At 33.4% G+C, this 21,088-nt stretch overlaps 3 long non-coding RNA genes across 5 annotated transcripts; 2 read left to right on the forward strand and 1 right to left on the reverse strand.

Moving 5' to 3' along the window:
• Nucleotides 1-1,956: 1,956 nt before the first annotated feature.
• Nucleotides 1,957-11,291, forward strand: LOC125386463. Of its 3 annotated transcripts, none has more exons than XR_007226628.1 (4): nucleotides 1,957-2,630; nucleotides 6,531-6,826; nucleotides 6,916-10,186; nucleotides 10,630-11,291. It is a non-coding gene; the product is annotated as an uncharacterized LOC125386463 (long non-coding RNA). The 3 variants fall into 3 exon arrangements; XR_007226626.1 differs by having other exon boundaries at nucleotides 6,916-10,012; nucleotides 10,073-11,291; XR_007226627.1 differs by having other exon boundaries at nucleotides 6,916-10,012; nucleotides 10,110-11,291.
• Nucleotides 2,641-5,108, forward strand: LOC125386465. Its single transcript, XR_007226631.1, has 2 exons — nucleotides 2,641-3,457; nucleotides 3,532-5,108. It is a non-coding gene; the product is annotated as an uncharacterized LOC125386465 (long non-coding RNA).
• A 5,559-nt stretch (nucleotides 11,292-16,850) lies between the features above and the next one.
• LOC125386461 lies at nucleotides 16,851-21,048 on the reverse strand. Its single transcript, XR_007226622.1, has 2 exons — nucleotides 19,325-21,048; nucleotides 16,851-18,947 (listed from the first exon to the last, which is right to left on the reverse strand). It is a non-coding gene; the product is annotated as an uncharacterized LOC125386461 (long non-coding RNA).
• Between the last annotated feature and the right edge of the window lie 40 nt (nucleotides 21,049-21,088).

The following is a 21,088-nucleotide window of genomic DNA, read 5'->3' on the forward strand; positions in this document are numbered from 1 at the left end:
AAAAAGAAGTTCGTTAAAAGGAGGAAATTGAGAATCACTGTGCATCCATGGCCTTACGTAATCATGCTGCACCCACTCGTTTTACTGTATAGTGGTCTGACCGTAATCTGTCAATTTACTTTTGACAGTATCCCTGCAACGGAAATCCGATGTAACGCACCTTGTGATTTGCATATTCGATATATTTTCAAATCATCAAATTCGATGCCGTTCATCAAGGTTATAGGGTTGGAAAATTGCATAACGATTTAGTTTTAACCGGAAACAAGACCGCGGCGCACTCTCGAATCTTTCCTGAAAACGTTCGCCGGAAATTGAGCCGATCAATTCGCATTTGTGCAATAATTGCTGCGAACTATTATGTTAATGAATCAATTCAATAGATACATTTCATTATTACTCATAAAATAAACAAAAATTATATAAAAAAATATTTTATAATTTTTTCTAATAAATTTTCATTTACAGATATACAATGAAAGATGGTTAGGAATTTTTTCCTCCTTTGATATTTTGTATACAAATATACGATTGATAATGTTACATGATCGATACTCCTAAAAATCTACAGACATTAATCTTTCTCTGTCAAGAATGAAAGCCAATAATATCGAAGAATGGGAGTTTCGTATCAGAAGAAGAACCACGAAGATATAATATAGTATTATCGAAGCCGAAGAAATAAGATCGATAGTAATGCAGTATGTATATATGTATGTAAGTATGTATGTATGTACAAATATAGTAAACACTGTTGTTGAAGAACAGCCTCGAATTTAATACCGTTGAATCTTTGGAATTTCTTAATTCCAAATAATTTAAATGCCTAGATATTAATTGATATACAATGGATGAATACAATTTTAAATATAGATTTTAAACTGCGAGTTTTTATCTTTCGTAGTGCAAAATAATACAAACTGCAAATTATTATTTTTCGTACTGTAAAATAATACATAACCTTGAAACACGAGAAGGAGAGCCTCATGTTTTTTAGCGAGTCTCAATTTTCACTGTCAGTTATGAATTCTGCGATGCTTCTCACAAAACGGAGGTTACTAATTTCATTGAAATGTACATTCACACGGCACAGAAGCAACTATCATTATGTCATACTAACATATATATCATATATTCATGCATAGAAACAATATATATAGATTTTCATTAAATTTTTCAAAATGATACCAGAATTAATTATTATTTAATTATCTCAGTAGATTAAACTTGGTTAAGACTACTTTCGCTGTAAGGTGAAAGGAATAATCATCCGCCATTTCAATGAAAGTGCCATCCTACAACTGAATATGTACTTAAACTATTCCTATTTCCAATATTTGGATTTTAATGTATCGAAAATTTAATTATTATTAAATGTTAGAAATAGCATTAATTATATTCTATAAGATTATTCCCAACCTAAAATTATAAGTAATTTGTTATAAGAGAATATATCTGATATATTTGGTCGATCTTCGTCTAACCTAAAAACCGGTATCTGTTTGATGTAACAAAGCGTAACAACGCATATTACTCCCGAGATAATCGATGATCGTCTGTAATGATGAATCATTTCCCAAATATGCGGTACACTACGCAAAAATTTCTATCCTTAAATCCCAACAATCGTACCGTGAGAACAAGTGCCGATCTCCAACGGTCGCGACAATTAATCCTTCCACTGTTTACTGGTAACCGAATCTCCCTAAAATATTTCTCACGTGACATATTGATATTTCCTTCATAATTATTCTCAACATTTAATTATGATGTAATGAAATAATATTCAAATGGTCACAGGAAATAATATCGTGTATGACCGGCGAGAATATATTTTTATTTCTTATCCTAATCCGTCTAAGTTTCATAGCGTGCTTTGAGAACAACGTCCTATAGATGTGTAAGTACACATATTCATGTGAAAATACAAAAATATGGTAATACATATTGCTTACCTTTAGCAGACAAAAGAAAATCGAAGAATTTGTTCTGAGAGTTAGTCCTCGGAGCACGTCGTACGCGTACACGAGTCGGAAACGAAGTGGCGCGGAATCAACTCGCCTCGCGACAGCCGAGAACCTCTCCTCTCTGCTTCGGCCAATCACATCCCTCCTTTGTACATATCCCCTCCCCGCCTCCCGATCCTCTCCTAGGGACGGTCCGCGGTCCAGCCACGTTCCTTCGTTCCGTTGTTTCTACGAGGACTCTGGTTGCTACCTCGACTTTTTTCGTCCTAATTATTATCCTCCGCCACATTCTTGCGGAAACAAACGAAGAAGTCATTACATACAATCGAATATACGGCGAGTTTCAAGGTCTTAATTATCGAGCCCTAATATAATAAAGTTCTTATAGTACATGGACTTATACGATATTCAAAGTTTACAAAAATTGTGGACCAGTAAATATGAGGCTACAGAATATATGATAATTTTATGAGAATATTTATAGTGGTTACAAAAAGTATTTGTACACCGTTGTATTTATTATAGTATTTATTTACTAATCAATTAAGTCCAAATATATTAAGTTTCTTATCATTTGGTAGTACTTTCATGTAACGACTAAAACTTGATACTATGAAAATGAAATGTGGGATTTAGTAAAAAATGCTTCATTGGAAAATTCAGGTATGTAAAAATATCTTTCGTAGTTACTGTAGATATAATTTTTGGCAGGCGATTGAGAATGAGTATCTTGAGTACCTATAAGAATTATTCTTTAGTGGTTAAAGATGATTTCGAGAGAATAACTGTCGGTGATTAATATCGATACCTGAATCGATGAGATCGGATGTGGCTCGAGCCAAATTCAGTTGGCTGGCCTTTGAGCAAAGCACTACGCGAAGAGTTGAATGTTTATGAGTGTTCGAAAGAAATATAGAGTATGTGTGAGAATGTTTTATGAGAAATGTTTTATGAAAAGTAGTGGAACGATAGAACTTTAAACAACTATCGACGAACATGTATTTTTCTAATTTTTTTTATTGGTGAAATTCTTATTGAGAATATTTCTTATTGAACGAATATTGATGTTTTTAAACTTTACTTCTCGTTTATTCTTTTTTCATGATGTCAACGTAAAGCAAAATATTTGCAATATTTTTCAATAGACGATGCAGTACAATGTGCACAATCGATAATCGATCTCGTTTAATTACACGATCGGCATATCGAAGTCAATGGCCTCGAAACAAAGAACCGACATAAAAGGAAGATAACTATTCGATTGTTATCCACCTCGAAAGATACAATAGAAATTTCTTTGATGCTTGTTTTAATTCTATTATAGTTCATTTCAAATAGTAAAAACGAGAAAAAATAAATATTAAAATAATTAACATCCGCAATGTATATTATTACAGATAAAGACTATTTCTCAATTTAATCATAATTTAATTCAGATCAGGGATCAGTGAAAATTTACATCTGGATCAGGAATCAAAAGAGAAAAAGAGGTAAAAAGTGATTAATCTCTGACCATTTATAAACTATAAGAGATTCAGCAAAGTAACGCAAGATCCTTCTACAGAGGACAAGGTCTGCTCTCGATCTTATGAATCATAGCGTTGCTAAAGCGTATTCAGACCGTTCTTTCACCGTTCGTGCAAAAACGAGCATTGAAGTTCAGTGATCTGAAAAATGATTTCAACCAACTTCCGTGGAATTTCGAAATGACCGAGCTATAATCAGAAACACGTTTATGCATTATATCTATGTATGCTTTCTATGCTTATTTGATATTTTAATCAGACCCCTGTACAAGTGTAAATGTAACGGTCTATAAATAACGGATGCCATATTCTCACCTGAGCTTCTTCAGCCGATTATGACGTCGTGTTTGTCGTCCGTGACACAACACGCGTATAAAAACACGTAATCTACTTGTAACGTCTGCGTCCATTTAATTCTACTATCTCCCTGCATTTTCTAAAACCATAAAAATGACGTCACCTGTCAACATCGTTCTCAATCCCCTTACCTAATCGTTCAAAGAGTTATGATGTATTCCTGTTTAAAAAGATCAGATGTTTTTGAATGAAAGTTTAATATTTTTAAGACGATTAATTTCTTAATTTGAATTTTAAATTGAACTTTAATTACAAGTTTACGGTCACAGAATTTTTATTGATATATTTTGCATCATCATAATTCGGTTTTAACTTTATAGGATTGTTGTTTTTTGTAGCTAAATACTCTAGTGTAATTTGTTCACTTGGAGTGCATTGGAATTGTTCCAAAATATTTATCTTTCTCATATTTTAAATTCGAAATTAGCCTAAATTACTGTCATTGAAAAATAACAATTATGTTAATTATATTCCAAATTATATTTTAATAATACAACATTTCCTCGTAATTTCTCATTTCTATCAAAATATTCAATCTGCTTGGGGTTAAATCTCATCGAGTTCTATTCTATGTATATTAAACCTGATTAAATTAATTATATTAGATACATATAATAATTCCTAAATATAAAATTTATGTCAATTTTGATTTAGAGGAATATTCTTAATTTTAGGTTTGTTTGCTGAACTTTTGGTATGCTTTGCTAGTGGACGGTCCGTTTCCGCGTTGTTCCTTGGATTCCCCAGAATATATAGATCATGAAGCGTTTCCGGAGAACGGTGGAACTCCGGGAGTGTCGCCTGGCCGTTACGAAATCAGCTGTGCGCCTGTCGGTGCTTGTTGTAGGTCGCGTTCAGGACTCCCCTCGGCCTCCCTTCTGCTCTGTTCCTCTCATTCCATCTAACAAGAGAGTTAGAGGAGAGGGGATATTAAAGGTCGCCTCAACGTGGAGATCAATACGAAACCTACATACCTACCTTCCCTATCGGACCAATGGGAATGCCCAAAATGATCCTTTTCGTATCTATTAATTATCTTTTTATGTTCAAGACAGTCAGTTTGATATAATTGCCCAATTTGCTTACTTTCTTAAATCTAAACAAATAATTATTCTTCTATAGTCTTATCAATTAAATCCTTCCTCTCAAATTGGACAATTTATTATAATTATATGTGTCCAGTACACAATTATATGCAGTACTTCATTAGATTCTAGATATTTCTAATACAGCAAGTAATGATAAAACTTTTAATTTTTGATACAGGGAAATCATTGAAGAGGTATTTATTCAAATACATTTATTTATTAAGTACTCAACATGATAATCAAGCTTTGGGAGATTTAGCGTGATATACAATCTACACAAACACCTTGTTTTTTTTTGATAAAGCTATAGAAAGAATATTCCAGGATTTTTAATCTTTTTCTTTCAATTAATGAACACATTTTTTCTGGATTAACTCATCCTTTTGTTAAATCCTATTAGAAGGTTTAAATATCTAACAAGGTCAAATTTATAATAGAGTTCATATTTTTTAATTGGGAGTGTGTAATATACTCGAAAAAGTAACATTTGTTTTCATTTTCTATCTAAATTTTGATTGCAGTTAATGTGTATAACAATCATCTAGTATGGACTTCTTAAAGAATGGAATTGAGCAACAGTTGATGGTTATAATTAGATAATACATATGTATGTGTTTTTTTAAATAAGTTTCACTCCTTCGACTTCACTTTCCACCCAGTTCACGTCGTCAATGTCAGTTAGTGGTGGACAGCACGGAAACTTATTACCTGTAATCGATATGGCTGAAAATCGATCGGTTTCAAGGAACGATTATTGTGTTCGGGGAAGAGGTATCCGTGTAATTATCAGCGACGCGACGATATGAACGAGGAAGTTACCGATTGAAATCGAGTCTCGAAACGAAGACAACTTCGCACGCCGTTATTATTAAAAACATTCTAAAAATTCTGTCCCTCTATAACGTGTTATCGTCATTAGAAGAATTATATAACGCCTTGAGCTGGCCAGTCTGGTTGAGTTGACGAGAAAGGTTACGTCAATGGCCGGGGGGAAATTACTTTTCCTCGCTTGCCCGTTATTTTTATCCTAAGAACTGTTTCATGCCGTTTCCACCGTTATGGTTTAACGAGAACCAGACTCTTCCATTCAGTTCTCTAGTAAACAATCCTTTGCTTGTTTTGTAAACTTCAGAATGTGTAATTGCATATTATATATTATATATCAGGTTTATACTGCTGATTCTAAGAAAAATTGTCATGAAATAATCGAAAAACACGAAGTAGTTGATATTAGAATAAAATATACTTAGTAGATTGATATGGTAACTGGAATAGATTATAAATATAACATCGCCTTGTTCATACGAAATCAGTATTCCTCTTCTCGTATTTATCTATTCACTACTCACCTTCGACAAGTGTCGCCACAATAATCGTAACATGATATTGTAAAAAAAATGCTTCGGAATTATCTTCATGGACTCTTAAAGTATTATATTATACAAAGTTATAAATAGTTATATATATATTATATAACAAATTACGAAAATATTCTATTAATACTTAATCAAATTTTCCATCCACTTTCTTTTCTTCATAGTGAAATGTTTAAATGATAAAGTAAATAAATTATTGTTACATCTTTATTACAGATTCAAGGATTTCCGAAGCAAGTAAAAAAGCAGCTATAAAGCTGACTTGGCTTTATAATAAAAGATAATCAAAATAGAATTGAAAACAAATTAAAAAGAAAGATCAAGATATGGAAAAAACTGGAAAAATTATCAAAAGGGAAAAACTGGAAGAGTGGTATAAATAGAACAACTTTAAGATAATTACTATTGACCTTAAATCGCAAACAGTGACCTTGAAAAAGAGACCTCCTTGAACCAAATACTATTTCTGTATTCTAGCACAATCGTCTTATTGCATTACACGAGTTATAACTGTAAATACTATACTACTAGTCTCAATTACATAAATTATTAATATCCACATTAAATACATATTAAACCATTTTTTTTTTATCGTACATAGGAATTTGATACTCTGGTTTCGTTCGTCATATATTCAAGGATATAAATATAACACGTATACATGTATTTGAAAGAACGAAGAATATAAGAAGACGTGTAATTCATTTCTAAGGGAAATCAGGTATATCGTAGGCCAGGCAATGAGAAAATTGTCATTTGATTCGCATACGTAAGAACGTCGCGCTACTTTAAATACAATACCATTATAACGACATTAATTCGCCGATTTAACCGTCTCAAGAGGCAAGCGACTTTATCGCGTGACTGGCACCGACTACAGCAAATATTTGTCGTCCAGTTTCTTCAGTCAGCGTCACACCTATCAGAAAGACGGCCGTTTTTGCGAAGAGCAGTAAACGAAAAACAAAATTGTAAATCCTCCGTGATCCATAAATACGTAGTACGAGAATGGTGTGCGATATTCGACCGTTGACTAAGGGCAGTTCTCAATGTCAATGTCTCAGCAACGATCGAGCACCACTGACTGCTTCGTAATTTCGACACGTTCGCCGGGAGCAAATCACCGGTGACCACCGTTGATGGCCACCTTGCTTGTTTGTTGCATAATATTGGCCGACGATTCTGCTACGCCAGATATACATACATACTTGCTTTCTGTGGAAATGTTCGCTCGTGCCAAGATTATCTGCTGGCATCTCAAGCATGGAAAACATCCCTGCCAGACCGCTTCCTTATCGATCTTTTGCCGCGCTTTTATCGTTTTCGCTGAATCAATGCCATTCGATGGTTTACGTAGTTCCTCATTTCGAAAATAGTAAAACTGTCGTATTTAATGTATGACGAGGACTTTATTGCTGATTTGATCTATCTCTTTGGTTTTAATTTTCATCTGTAGGTGGAGGGGGTTTTAGTAAAGTAACGCTGATGTGCTAATGATGAGAAAACAAGTAATTTTAGACTCTACTTACTTCTTTACACGTAGATCTTTTGTATATTTTGCATGTTTCGAAAACTTCGTGTATTTTCTTTTTTTATCTGAATATCTGATATTTACACAACTTATCGATGAAGCAATTGAATTTGAAACCGAAAATTTTAACGAAGCAAAGTCTTACAAGTGAACGTGACGATCGGCACGTAAAACTTTTTACGCTACTAAAACAATAAAGTAGTTGTGTATGATAAATATGAGTAATAAATTCTGTTAATGCAGTTTTATCAGTTATGTAATTTAACGGACGTAATTCCAATGGAAAATTTTTTCGTATTTCTTTCATGGAAATCATTAATTTTACTTACATTGAAAAAATTATAAAGATTATGTAAAGAACTTTTAGAATATAAGAACTATCGAGATCGACAAGCTATTCCCAAAATTTTTAAAAATTTTAATGCGTATATATATTTCTTTATTCTTCTTTTTTTTTTTAAATAGCTTTCCTTGATTGTTAGGAAAGTGTGATAAGATTCTTTACTGTGAAATCTGTCCGCGGCAACCCGGTGAACTCATTCAGATCAATTGATGAGGCCGAGTTGATATGCTGCCAATGAAATTAGCCAGGAGGACAATTAAGCGCATCGTTGAACAAATCCTAGACAAACTTGTCGCCGTTGATGGACACAAACTGTTGCCTATAACTAAAGTAAATTCTACTTGGCTCCATATCTTTCATCGGCTTTCTTCTACATTAAACAACGTATCAATAACATGATGATTTTAATTCTACTGTTACAATACAATTATTGGAAAATTATCGAACATATATTGATTGAAAATTTTATGAGAATAGAAATCCATATTAAAGAAGAAATATGAATCATTAAAGTCAAAATTATTGAAGAAAAATTCATTAAAAAAGTATCCATGTTTCAGCTCAAGTCCACCACAGCATGAATAGAAGACCGATGTTGAGGAGGAAGATACAATCTTATTCTCCAATTAACTACAGATTGTCATCTACACCCCGTTGTTCAACACTGCAATGATATTGTCATCAAAGACTCAATTGAATCGTTTAAAGGAACACCTTACCAATAATACCCTGATGAAAAATTGCGAGTAATCAGCTGCATATGATTCATTATTTTAAGAAACTGCTATCTCTTATGCAAACTGCAATTATCTAGCGGTTCAGCAAGGCTTAAATTTAGAGAGGAATTTCGCTAAGTCGGCGAGACGTAAAGGCTGGAGGGCCCTGCCGGTGCTGGGACCGAAATACACGACGATTATACCGGCGACTCCTCGAATTGTTTCTCTGCATGTGGCTTTTTTCCCCTCACCGTTACAGATACGCCTCTGCAAATGTAAATCTTCGTGGCTGTGGTACAGTCAGGCATACAATTCCATCGTAAAGATTCTCTGTAGTCTTAACGACATCATCTTTCGAGAGCTGCTTTCTGGTTGTGGTTTCCTCTGTGTATTATGTTAAATTAACAGGATAATCACGTGTAACACGGATACATATATCATAGATAAATAATTATAAATAATATAGGTAATTTCGATTAATTTTAATTAATACGAAGATTCTATTCATAGCATAAATAATATGAAAAGTAGAATAGTTACTGTTAAAGTGACTTTAGTTGAATTATTTTAATTTTTGTAATAGAGAAATTCTTTCTTAGATTATATACATATAATAAATGGAATTAATCAGTGAAAATATAAGTACATTAAGTCCATTGTTACTCAACAATAATTTTGACATTATGGATATTATAAGTAATTCACAGATATTTCTGTTTTGGACTTTAGAAACACAGGCATTTGTCTAATTCTGATTGATTTATTATATGTTTTCTGAGAATCTGTGAAATTTCAAGCATGGTAAGCAAACAATAGAGTGAAATCCAGTGGATCAATAATTATTTCAAAATCAATATATTATTACAATAAATAATATGTAAATTCTTCATCTAAGAGTTGTAGGTAAGAATTATAAGTAAATGATGGATAACACTAACTAAGCTATTTACGTAGGAATGGAACCATCCCCATATATAATCTTTAACATTTTATACATTTTTCAATTACGTTATCAAGATGTATAATGAGTGTTCAACTTCTCAAAAAATAAGTTGCTTATCACAAATCCATTTATGGCAAGATGATATAAATGATTATAAATTTCAAGGTAAATTTTGAAAAATAGCATTTTCAGCATCAAAACTCCTCTGTATATTTTAATTTATAGAGTTGATTAGTATGAATTTTGAATTTCCATATTGAAGAATCGAGATTATCAAAAAGCCCCATAAACGATGTAAGAGAAGCGAAGGATGGAACGGATGGTCGCTGTATTTTAGTAGTAAGCTGGCTGCAATAGTTTAAGGCTTAAGGCAAGTCATTTATGTCGCAAGGGATCTCGCGTCTTAAGACATCGCTCCCTCGCTGTATAGTGACACGAGTGGCCGTGAAATCGGCTACGTCGGCCATTCTAAAATCGTGCCAGAATTTCTTGCCAAATTTAATTGGAGCTCCGTCCTGTTTACCTGTGCGAACCTACGATCTTGAGCGTTTATCCATCTTTTCATCTCTCTCTCTCTCTCTTTTTTCTTTTCATACCTTTGCTGGCAAATTTTCGATACGAGACAATCAGACGAAACAATGACTCCTTGACGACATGCCAAGGAACCTGATACTGCAAGGCTTAGCTCAGTTATTTAGTTATTTCTGCGATTAACATTTTGTTACACAATTGCAACGTTCTCGAGAATCGTAAAATTAATCGTTTTATTGTTTTGTTTGAAGATCGACAAGCCATGACGAATCGCTGGAGAAGAGCAACGGAATATTTTCATTTATCTGACAAGATGTGACAGACATGATTTGGAGCCATTTTATATCTACCTTTTCAGATCGTTAACGCTATAGATTGTAAGGGACCTGCGTATCTTTACCGGTGCCGGATCGATGCTTGTTAATTTTCACAGATGTGGCCCACACCTGTGAATTTTGGTCGCTTATCGCTCCATTTTTTATCGCTTGATAAGCTTCAAATTTGGGCAAACGTTTCCTGTCTCGTGATAAATGTTCGAGTATTTTTTTTTTTTTTTTTTATCGCGTTATTTTGGAACTGTTGAAAAAATTTGTGAAAGTATAGAACAAGGTGTTTATAGATGAAGATATAATGATAGAAACATAATTTCTGAGAATGAAAATAATTTTATATGAATAAATATCCGCTTGTTAAGTTATTTCTTGGGAAGTATTGGCAATATCATCTTTCTCATTTTATTATAAAACTCCATAACTACTTTTAACCGTTTTATGGAAAGACGTAGGCACTTCCAGCTTTATTTTCAATTTTGTCTTATCAGAGATCAAACAGAGAGAAATAAGAAAACTAACGCTCATTGATATTTTTATTAAAACACAGCTAATTCTAAATTCTTTTGTAATAAAGTGAGTCTCCTTGGGTTTTCTTTCTTATGTTAAATTCTAATAACAATTTAAAAATGAAAAAGGCTTTGTAAAACGATGAATATGGAAGCTATACTATTTTTGTGCTGGTTAGATAGCTTATAACAAGTTGAAGCGACTTCGAAAAATCGTTAAATCGTACACGTGCACCTACTTGTATTACGTCAGTAGTTCACGTAATAACTGCTAAACGATAATGATTTGTTAGCTTACAAGCTGATTGCAGCTTCTGTTACCAGGCGAATTACCGGAAAAATGATGATTTAATAACATCCAAATGTAGATTGAATTTTTTTCAAACAAACATTTCATATAAAATAATCTAAAATGTTTAAAATCTGAACATACTTTTTTGTTTACAGATATATTGCAATTATGATGTTTAACAAAAAGTTCATCATCGTTTAAAATGCTATTCTTATTTTATATAAAATATATGCCAAAGAAAACTTGTTAAAGTCTCTAAAAAGTTTATCACTATACGTAATAAAGTTTATCACTAATTCGCAAGATAGGAACTTCAGACTATATCTGTAAATCAAAAAGATACAAGATAAGTAGCATTAAAAATCCGGAAGCTTATTTTTCAAAGCTTTCGAACGCTTTGAAGGTTTACGTTACGCAATCGTACATCGCTGAAAATAATCAGAAACTACGGCTTAAAATTTTATTACACGTTAAAACATTCGTGATACTTGAGAGAATCTTACATGTATTATCGCTCCAAACAGCTGTAGACCACGTTATTCGCCTGTAAAAGAAATTAATTTTGTAAAATTAACAACTTGTATCTTTTGTGGTATTTTCTATGAATACTTATTAAATTAAAACTTTCAATTTAATCCAGATTCCAGCCAGTTATAATAGCTTTATACTCTATTGAAAATTTCTTTTAGCTTTTACAAAACTAAAACAAAATTAATCTTCTCAAACATATTAACAAACATTTTGACTGAGATACTTCTCTTATTCTGTTAAAGTATTTGTTTTACTATTACAAAAAGTTCTTGTAAATACTTATATCATATCCATAAAAGATATTTTGTTTAAACTCAATTAAACTAAATTATATTCATAATTACAATTAATTTATCTCGACTCAATTATTTCCTCAAACATAGCGAATGACTATGTTTGTACAAATTTTAAATAGCATGTATAACAGTACTTATTCAAAGAAAGTGAATGTTCTTATATACAAAAAATTGTTTTAGGTTATGTTTAAATTAAACCTATACGAAGCCAAAATTCGCGTAATATTTCTCAGTTTGTATCTCTCGTATTTATAATTCGCATAATAAGTGCAGATTTTATCGTGGCCTTGCTCTTTCGGTGAAACGTGCCAAATAATGTTGTCATGTGCGACCAGGGTTTTGCGGAATCTCTGGTGTTTATAAACGTTTAATTATCCGTGGCCAAGACTTTTCGGTGAGCAGTGGGCTTGCCTATTACGATACACGTCGTTTGAAGTACCGGGAAAGCTATGCGATCTATTTTCGAGCTTGAGGATTCGCTGTTGTCGGGCGGACACGCTCCGTCACTCGATCTTCCTCTTTCGATTCGAAGAAAGCTCGTCTTTCGCCGACTGCCTTCCTTTGCCACCCGCGAAAATCCTCTGGTCTATCTTTAGCAGTGTCTTCAAGGTTCTGGGAGGTGAATGATAAAAAATAAATTAGTTCTTTGCACGTGGTGACTAAAATTAATAATCGAAGTGATTAAAGATAATTTTAATAATAAATCAGATAAAGATTGATGATTTGAAGAAAGAATAACTGTGATTTGGATTTCTAACGGAAAAAACTTATTCCAAATACCTTTATTACGCTGTGGCCTGTCTTTGTAGTCTATCAGAATTTGTTATATTCGACAGAATTGTGTCTCTGATTTTTTTAAGTAAAGATATTTATATTATCCTTGTTAGAAATGGTGCTTACCTGTATGTGTTTGTACAACATAATTAAAATGATTATATATATGTATCTTAATTTTCTTCCTATTTTATATAACAGTAATATTCCAATATTTTTTAGCTTCTTCAAAATATGATTTTGTGTATGGTTTACTTCATGTCGTTTTAAATAATTCATTATTTTCCATTCCTTCTATTTCCTAAAAGCATGAGGTAAAGGTAACATTTTTTTCCGAAAGGAGGTTAGTTTCTATCGTTTATATAAAGTCTGTCATATTATCAAATATTCATGCTATGAAATATTTTTATAATTATGCTTTTACATTTGCATTCATGTTTTCTTTGACTTGAAGTAGAAAATATTTTTCCTCTAGTGATGAGAGTTAAAGAAGATAATTTTGTGGTGGCCTGTAGGTCGAGTCAGACTTTCATCAGTAAAGGATGCACCGTGCTCCTTTTATTCTGTTATGCCACATTCACTAGCTGCATTCTATTTCTCCCTCTTCAGCTAATTTCACGAGAGCTCGGTGGACTGACCTCACAAATGTTTGTCGACGATTGGCTGTGGTATTTTAAGCGATAGCTATGTTTCTGCTACACTATACTTTATATGTACTTTAAAATTTATGACACTTTATGAATTGTGTGCCAATTTATTATACAGCGTTTTATACGATTAAAACTTTGTGTTGAATGAAATTACAGGTAATAGATTGTATAGATTGCTGCTATTATACATTTAAAATTTCATTTTTCGAGTAAAGAATTACATTTTGTTCGTCCTCAATTATTATTTTTATACTAATTAATCAAGTATTATAATGTGGTATAAGGTATGGTATATAATTTTATATAGGTTTTGTTTCATAAGTTGTAGCAAAATTTCAACAATTATTTCGAACTGTGATTGAATGAAAGCATCGATTGTAATTATATATACTGTTTCCAATATATCATTTAGGCGAAGAATTATTTGACACTGCAATTTAATGCAATTGAATGCAATTTTGAAAATGAATTCCGTACAATTTTTATGCACCTTGAGAGTCTACGATTACGATACTTTCGAAAGAATCGGTAGATGTCTCCACCGAACATTTTATTTCATTAAGCGGGTAACATAGATTTCTTCGCACACCAAATTCGAACTGATTACGATCTCGTAATAATAAAATTAAATAATATGCCTTTAAAATAATTTAAATCGCTAAATAATCCATGAAGATTTTAATAATTAATTATTTCATTATTTCTTCCTATAAATTCACCAATGACACTGTATCAGTTATCTTATAACGGATTTAAAAAGTAGAAGTATAGAGATTTAATAAATTCATAAAATTTTATTCTCAAGAAATATGTATTTGTAGAGTAATTATTTAATTCGTAGATTAGTATCTAACTTATTGAATTATATTTACATAAAGATTTATCTACTTATTTAAAGATGCTTTGAACAGCTTAGTACAGTGAAGATGTTGGTTCATATTGAAAATACAATGAATTTATGCTTATACGTTATTCAGCTATATTTATTTTAATTTTGTTATTTTTCTTTGTAATTATTATTTAAGTATCTTAACATTAATTTACGCTCTGGATAGTTTCAATAGAATTTCCAACAAACCATAGACAATAAAAATTCCTTCCAGTACCATTCATATTCTGTACCACTATAAAAGGGCCATTAATTTTATGGTGTTCTCATTGTGAAAAAATCTGAAGAGAGAATCCTGCAGCGGACAATTCCACGGATATCATTCCCTCACCAAAATCGAATTGACAATTAAGTATTTAGGGTGGCTGCGGGTCGCGTGTCAGGAAGAGTCATCTTCGCCAGCATGAACAGCAGTAAAAACATATGGTTCCTCCATGGGGTTCAGAGTGCAGAGTCCCCGAAGACACTCGACGAAACAATTTTCTACGGAGTCCTCGACTGTCGCTGCTTTCGTTCATTTTATAAATATTTCAATAGAAACTCGTATTACATTTAACAGATATAAACATTTCTAATTTCTTACAATTTTCGATAACAAGAAATTAAAAGAAGCGCATGAGGATCCTAATTATAATAAAATTATAATACAAAGAAATTCAAGTAATCCCATTCATTTTTCTATTATACTCTTCAAATTGGCGAATTAAATTATTGCCAAATAAATTCTCAATTCGTGCATCTACACCGTTTCACTACTTGTGGCTTAATTTTGTCTGGCGTTGCCTTAAAGACCGTGGGGTCTTCTACCTAAAGTAACAGGTACAACAAGATCGTTACACTTATCCAGAATTCTTACGTTAAATAAATTCTTTCTCATGATCGTGCGATTAATAATTGCCACTTTCCCTGTTAAATTCTTCCAAATGCACGAATTCCACCATCGGAGAATAGGTTCTCGACTCTGAGATTCAGGCTTTTATTCGAGCAGAAATGTCGATATCGAAAAGGATCTCGGAGGGAGATTAGTCTCGACAGCGGCACTTTTATGCGACATTTCTGGATATGGGCGCAGTTTTCCACCGGTTCCCTGAACACCAAAAATTTCGTGTAATCAGATCTAAAGACGTGCTCGTAAATTCCCACCCGCAGTCCTGTTATATTATTGTACATAGATGATCTTATGCGGGATGATATAAACCTCGTAGCATGTATCAGAGTCCGAATTTCTCGTTCTCACGAAATATGAGGGCATAGGTCCTCGACTAATTGCTCGTCAATGTGCACTGTACCTTTTCAAAACGAATGTGTTCGCCCTCGTTTTGCGTGAGAATCTATAACTACGTACTTTGATATTTCATCTGTTCTTTCATCTATCCGGAGCTGCTTCGTAGACCTTGGCATTGCCATATTGACAATACAATGAATTTACACCTTATTGTTCAGCTGAACCTATTTTAAATTTATCTTAATTTAGTAATCCTCTGTTAATCCATTTAGTAATTTCTATGTAATAATTTATTATCAATTGATTATAATAATTTAGTAATCTCAATTAATCCATCTTCTAGATAGTGTTTAGAAGAGTTTAACATATTGAATTAGTACGTTACTGTATAAGTGGTGTATCTTTGAGAAATTTGAATAGACTGACATTCTTTTGGATAGAGGCGTATGCGACCAATTTTTGAATAGCAATATTTATCTATATACAGTAAGAAAAACATTAAAAAATAGTTTGATTTTCACAAAATTTCGCGGACAATCTTTAACTGATTTTATAAAGAGATATAGGAAGAGTTACGATATAATTATATATACTATATATCATTTATGTACAAGTATATCACGGTGAATTAGAAAATGTATGAAATTAAACAAGAGTAAGATTTCCAGCGTAAATTTGAAGAGTATGATTTGTATTAGAGAATTTTAAATTGAAGTACGTAACTCTATAGACTGGTTTCAATATGTAAATCAAAGTATCATTACGAGAAACACCCTGCACGTGAATACAGAACGGGACAGCGACGGATGTGACTACGTCGGGTTAATAAGGATGCGACGTCATCAGGCTGCGACGTTACATTTTCTCCTTTGAATCACGATCTCCAAATCTAAAAGTGCAATTAAATACCAGCTTAATTATTATTACAATTAAACGTGACAATTTATGGAAAACTTCAACTGCGAAATTCTAACAAATAACGTTATCAACAATTTAATTTAATACATTCTATAACATTCTACAATATACGTTCTATAGCGTATATCTCATAGCACATATTCTACGCCCCCTCAACCTTCACGTTTCATAATTAATAATCTAATCAATCTCATTCTACAGTGCACATTTCACTCCCCTTAACTCTCAAATTCGACCCTTATAAATATCTTTAATCCTTTCATCGATAATCTAATTTAGCTCATTCTACACCCTTCAATTCTCAAATCCTACTCTCTTCAATTTCACGACGTTCTAATCCAACTGTATTTTACATTCTTCACGCGTTACTCTACTTCATTGACTCTACATCTCTGACTGATCTACATTTCATTGGCCGGACACGTGATTACCACTGTACTTCTCGAAGAAACAAATTACATTCGCCTCTAGCGTAAGCTTATCCGTATTGCAAGATAATGACATAAATAAGCGTAAATTGTGAAGAAATTTCAGAAAAATTGTAACATCCAACACGCGTCATTTTCTCCTTTTAATTTATAGAGTTAATGAGTATAACTTCTGGACGATATAATTATTGAAAGCGAAAGCCTTAATTTATATCCACTCAACAGGTAGTCTCCTACGAGTCTCCATACACCTGTTGCATGCACTCAGCCCACGTGGTCGCATCCGGCATATTTCAAACTAGGAATTCATCCACTGTATGAATCGAATCTCAGGTAGAATCGCAGCAACCATTGAATAGACAGTGCGCGTATATTGAAAATATCCAAGCTCTTTGTGTCGGATCGAGGGTGGGGATCGACCACCAGTATTTCTCCTCAAAACACATACAGCACGTATAAAAAAGTCTTCGTCGTTGGCCATCTCCCTACGCTTTGACCAGTGAAATATACCAGCATGATATAAAGTGACTAATATCAATGACTGTTGCTTGTTCGCCAACGTTCCATGGGGGTGAAAAAAAGGGAAAAAGCGAGAAAGGAACGTTTATTGTGATCTCGATCAGGAATCTCGCGACGCTCATGTGGGCACGTTAATTCTTGGGCCACGGCTGTCATAATTGCCTCCTCTGATGGCCATTATCCTGGTACCGGTGATGTTGTAATTTGTTTTACTTGGGGGAAGCTTAGAGAACACGAAGAGGGTGGAATTTTTCTGACCGATATAAGGGTTGCTTTTTTTTTATTTTTCACTAATTTTCATAGAAGCGATGAAATGATTTGTCTTGTAGTGAATTTTTTATGATTCTGTTATTTTCTTAAGAAGGTACCTATTGCTCTGTATGTTTGATCTGTTATTTGATAATGTAATAGATATTATATTTATACATAACATAATCGCGTTAACATTGTACCCAAGAATTATCCACCATAATTATGAAAATAAATAAAAGCAAAGTTTAAATGCTTCAGCATAAGAATCACGTTAAACAACATCAAACCTATTTTATCTGAGATCATTTAGTGAGAAATTAAACAACTAAATCTACGAGATTACAATTTGACGGCTCTAGAGAAACATAGTAAATCTCTATAAAATAGCGTTTTACCTAAAATAGTCACAAAACTACGTCCCGAAAAGACTCCATGCCTAAATATTATCCCTATATAAAACCAGTGTTTTAAACAATCTATGTATCAAATCAGTCTTGTACAACATTCCTCGATTATGTCGAACTTATGTTTGGACTGTACTTTGAAGGAAGTCCTGAGAATACGGCGATATCAGCGCGAAAAGAGAAACGCGAGCATGGCTGGTGAACAGAGAGCGAAGGTTCCCCGTCGCCTTCGCGCAATTACGTCCAATTGAACTAATTCAGCTCAATTGACGTTAACAGGCTCAATTGGTCGGCCCTGCCAGCCTGGCCACACGGCAATACTATCCGGTCGGCATACCTACGACGTAAAAAAGAGCGGCTCGCGTGCAAAAAGTCGCTTCCAAACCCTCCTCTTCACCTCGTTTCCCTGTGTCGTTCGATCTAAATATACTTCTCAACAACAGAGACTCTTTCCCTTTGTCTGCTTATTATCAGCTCGTTGCGTTCTCCATATATGTAAAAGCTTGTGTACATTATATATGTATATATGTGGATTATGTTAGTCTGTTCTGATCTAAAAAATAAATATGAAAATAAAATATGGCATACTGTAAAAAATATGATATAAGAATGAAATATAGTGTAGGAACAAACGTGAATATTGAAGAGTGGGCAGGTTTCTAATTTGAAATAAAAATCCTAAGATTCTAAGATTGTAATTTCAATAAATTTTCGATTATGGTATAAGGAAAGACATTTTGGAAAAATTGCGTTCGTTAATTAATATTGAAAAATAATAGTATTGTGTATTTGAGTTGTAAATTAACTGTAGGAATTATAGATCAGTCAGTTTTGTAAAAATTGTAAGATTACAAAAGGTTGTTTGGAAATTACTTTCTGGGTGTATGAGAGATGTAAACAGAAGTCTTAGGGGGTTGAAGAGCGAGGTACCTAAGTACAGTAAGTCAGAGTCAAATCGTCATCCACCGTCGAAGGAGGGTATTATCGGAAGGGGAAGAGGTGGAGCCGAGAAACTCCTTCTATTCTGCTGGTAGAAGTGGTGGGGACGGAACGTATCGTGTCCATTTCGTTCTTATCTTTCCTCCAGGTCTATTCCCCTCTCTTGTCGCTTCGAAGTGGTTGGTGGGAGATAATTATTCTGTCTTCTCTTTCTTTAACCGCTGATATCCCCCACTTCGATATCAAGTCTTCCTCAGTTTGTCCAATATTACATTTAATACGTTACAATACATTACAATATAACGTTTTTTAACGAAAATTTAGTGGTATATTAACAATATTCAAATTTAATATTGTAAGAATTAATAATAGTAAAAGTTTGCTAGAAGATTTTTGACTAACTTGTGAATATTGAATATTAAATACAATTTACATATAGAAAGTCTTTTATTATATAAAAATCATAATATTTACGAAGATTTTAAATAGCGCACATAGAATCTTCATAAAATTAGCACTTAAGGAATTTATACATGTAAAATATCGTTAATGAATCATATACAAGAAATCTCAACAAGATATAAAAGAATCGCAACTTCATAGCTTAAATTAAATCATATCGCTTGAATTCAAGATACAAGTATGCTTTGTCATAAAAAGATAGTTCAATATGTAACTTACAACGAACCATATCAGTTTCGAGTTAAGATATGTACTTATTTTTATCATACACAACTTCCAACAAAGAATTCTTCAACAATCACTATACACCTATAAGAACATTTTACTCACACGAACAACGCGATTCTTCGATCTCCGTTTCAAATTTGGCGCGCTCCGAGCTGTCACTTTCACCGGGCGCACGTGTTTCCTGTTGCACAGTCAGGGTAGCGTTACGGCTCGGCCAGGATCGGGCAACATCGTCCGCCAGACCTCGTGTACATCGAGAATCGTCTGTTTCTTCCGAGAGACTTCACCTTCCACAAAGTTTCACAAAACTAACCTAAAAAACGATTTCGTAAACAACGACAAACGTAACAATTATACAAAATGAACGCGTTTCTATGATTTAGATACGGATAGATGATACAGGACACGAAATTCTTGATAGTATGAACGAGAAAAAGGGGTCGAAAAGAAAGTCGTACAGAGGGTCAGTGCAGGAGGCGACCCGTTACTGCAGCCCGGCACCACCGGACCTTCACTTATATCGTCTCTCGGCTAATAACGCTAGTAATGTGATATGATTAGCTTAGTTGAGTTCAGTTTAGTTCGTATTCGTTCAATTTAGTGGTTCGCCAGCAAAATCACATCGAGTTAAACCCATTTAGGCCAGTTAAGTTACCGACTTCTCGCTCTTGCGCGCTTGCCGTCATCCTCCCGGTCAGCCGCCTCCTGCATCCGCGGATATCCTGCAAGCATGAGTGCGCGCACGCTCGATCACCCGCATTCAATCACCTTCAACTTCATTGAAGTTTGATCCAGTCGATTCAGTCTGGATATAGAGGAAATTGAAGATTCTTGAAACTTCTGCTGCTTGATTCATGAATTCTGTCTGAAGGTAGTTTAAGGTTAGATGAATCTTAAAAAGTTTGTGACAGAGAGTGTTGGTTAGTGGCAGAGATTTTGTGTGAGATGGTATGAGTATGAAGATTTGGGGATATATATTATTAAGTGATAATTATTTTGCCAAGGATTGTACTCTAGAATGATAAGATTGGTTGGTTTAAGTAACATTTAAGAAATATGGTAATG

The sequence above is a fragment of the Bombus terrestris genome, chromosome 15 (genome assembly GCF_910591885.1).
Source record: "Bombus terrestris chromosome 15, iyBomTerr1.2, whole genome shotgun sequence".
Taxonomy (NCBI): Eukaryota; Metazoa; Arthropoda; class Insecta; order Hymenoptera; family Apidae; genus Bombus; species Bombus terrestris.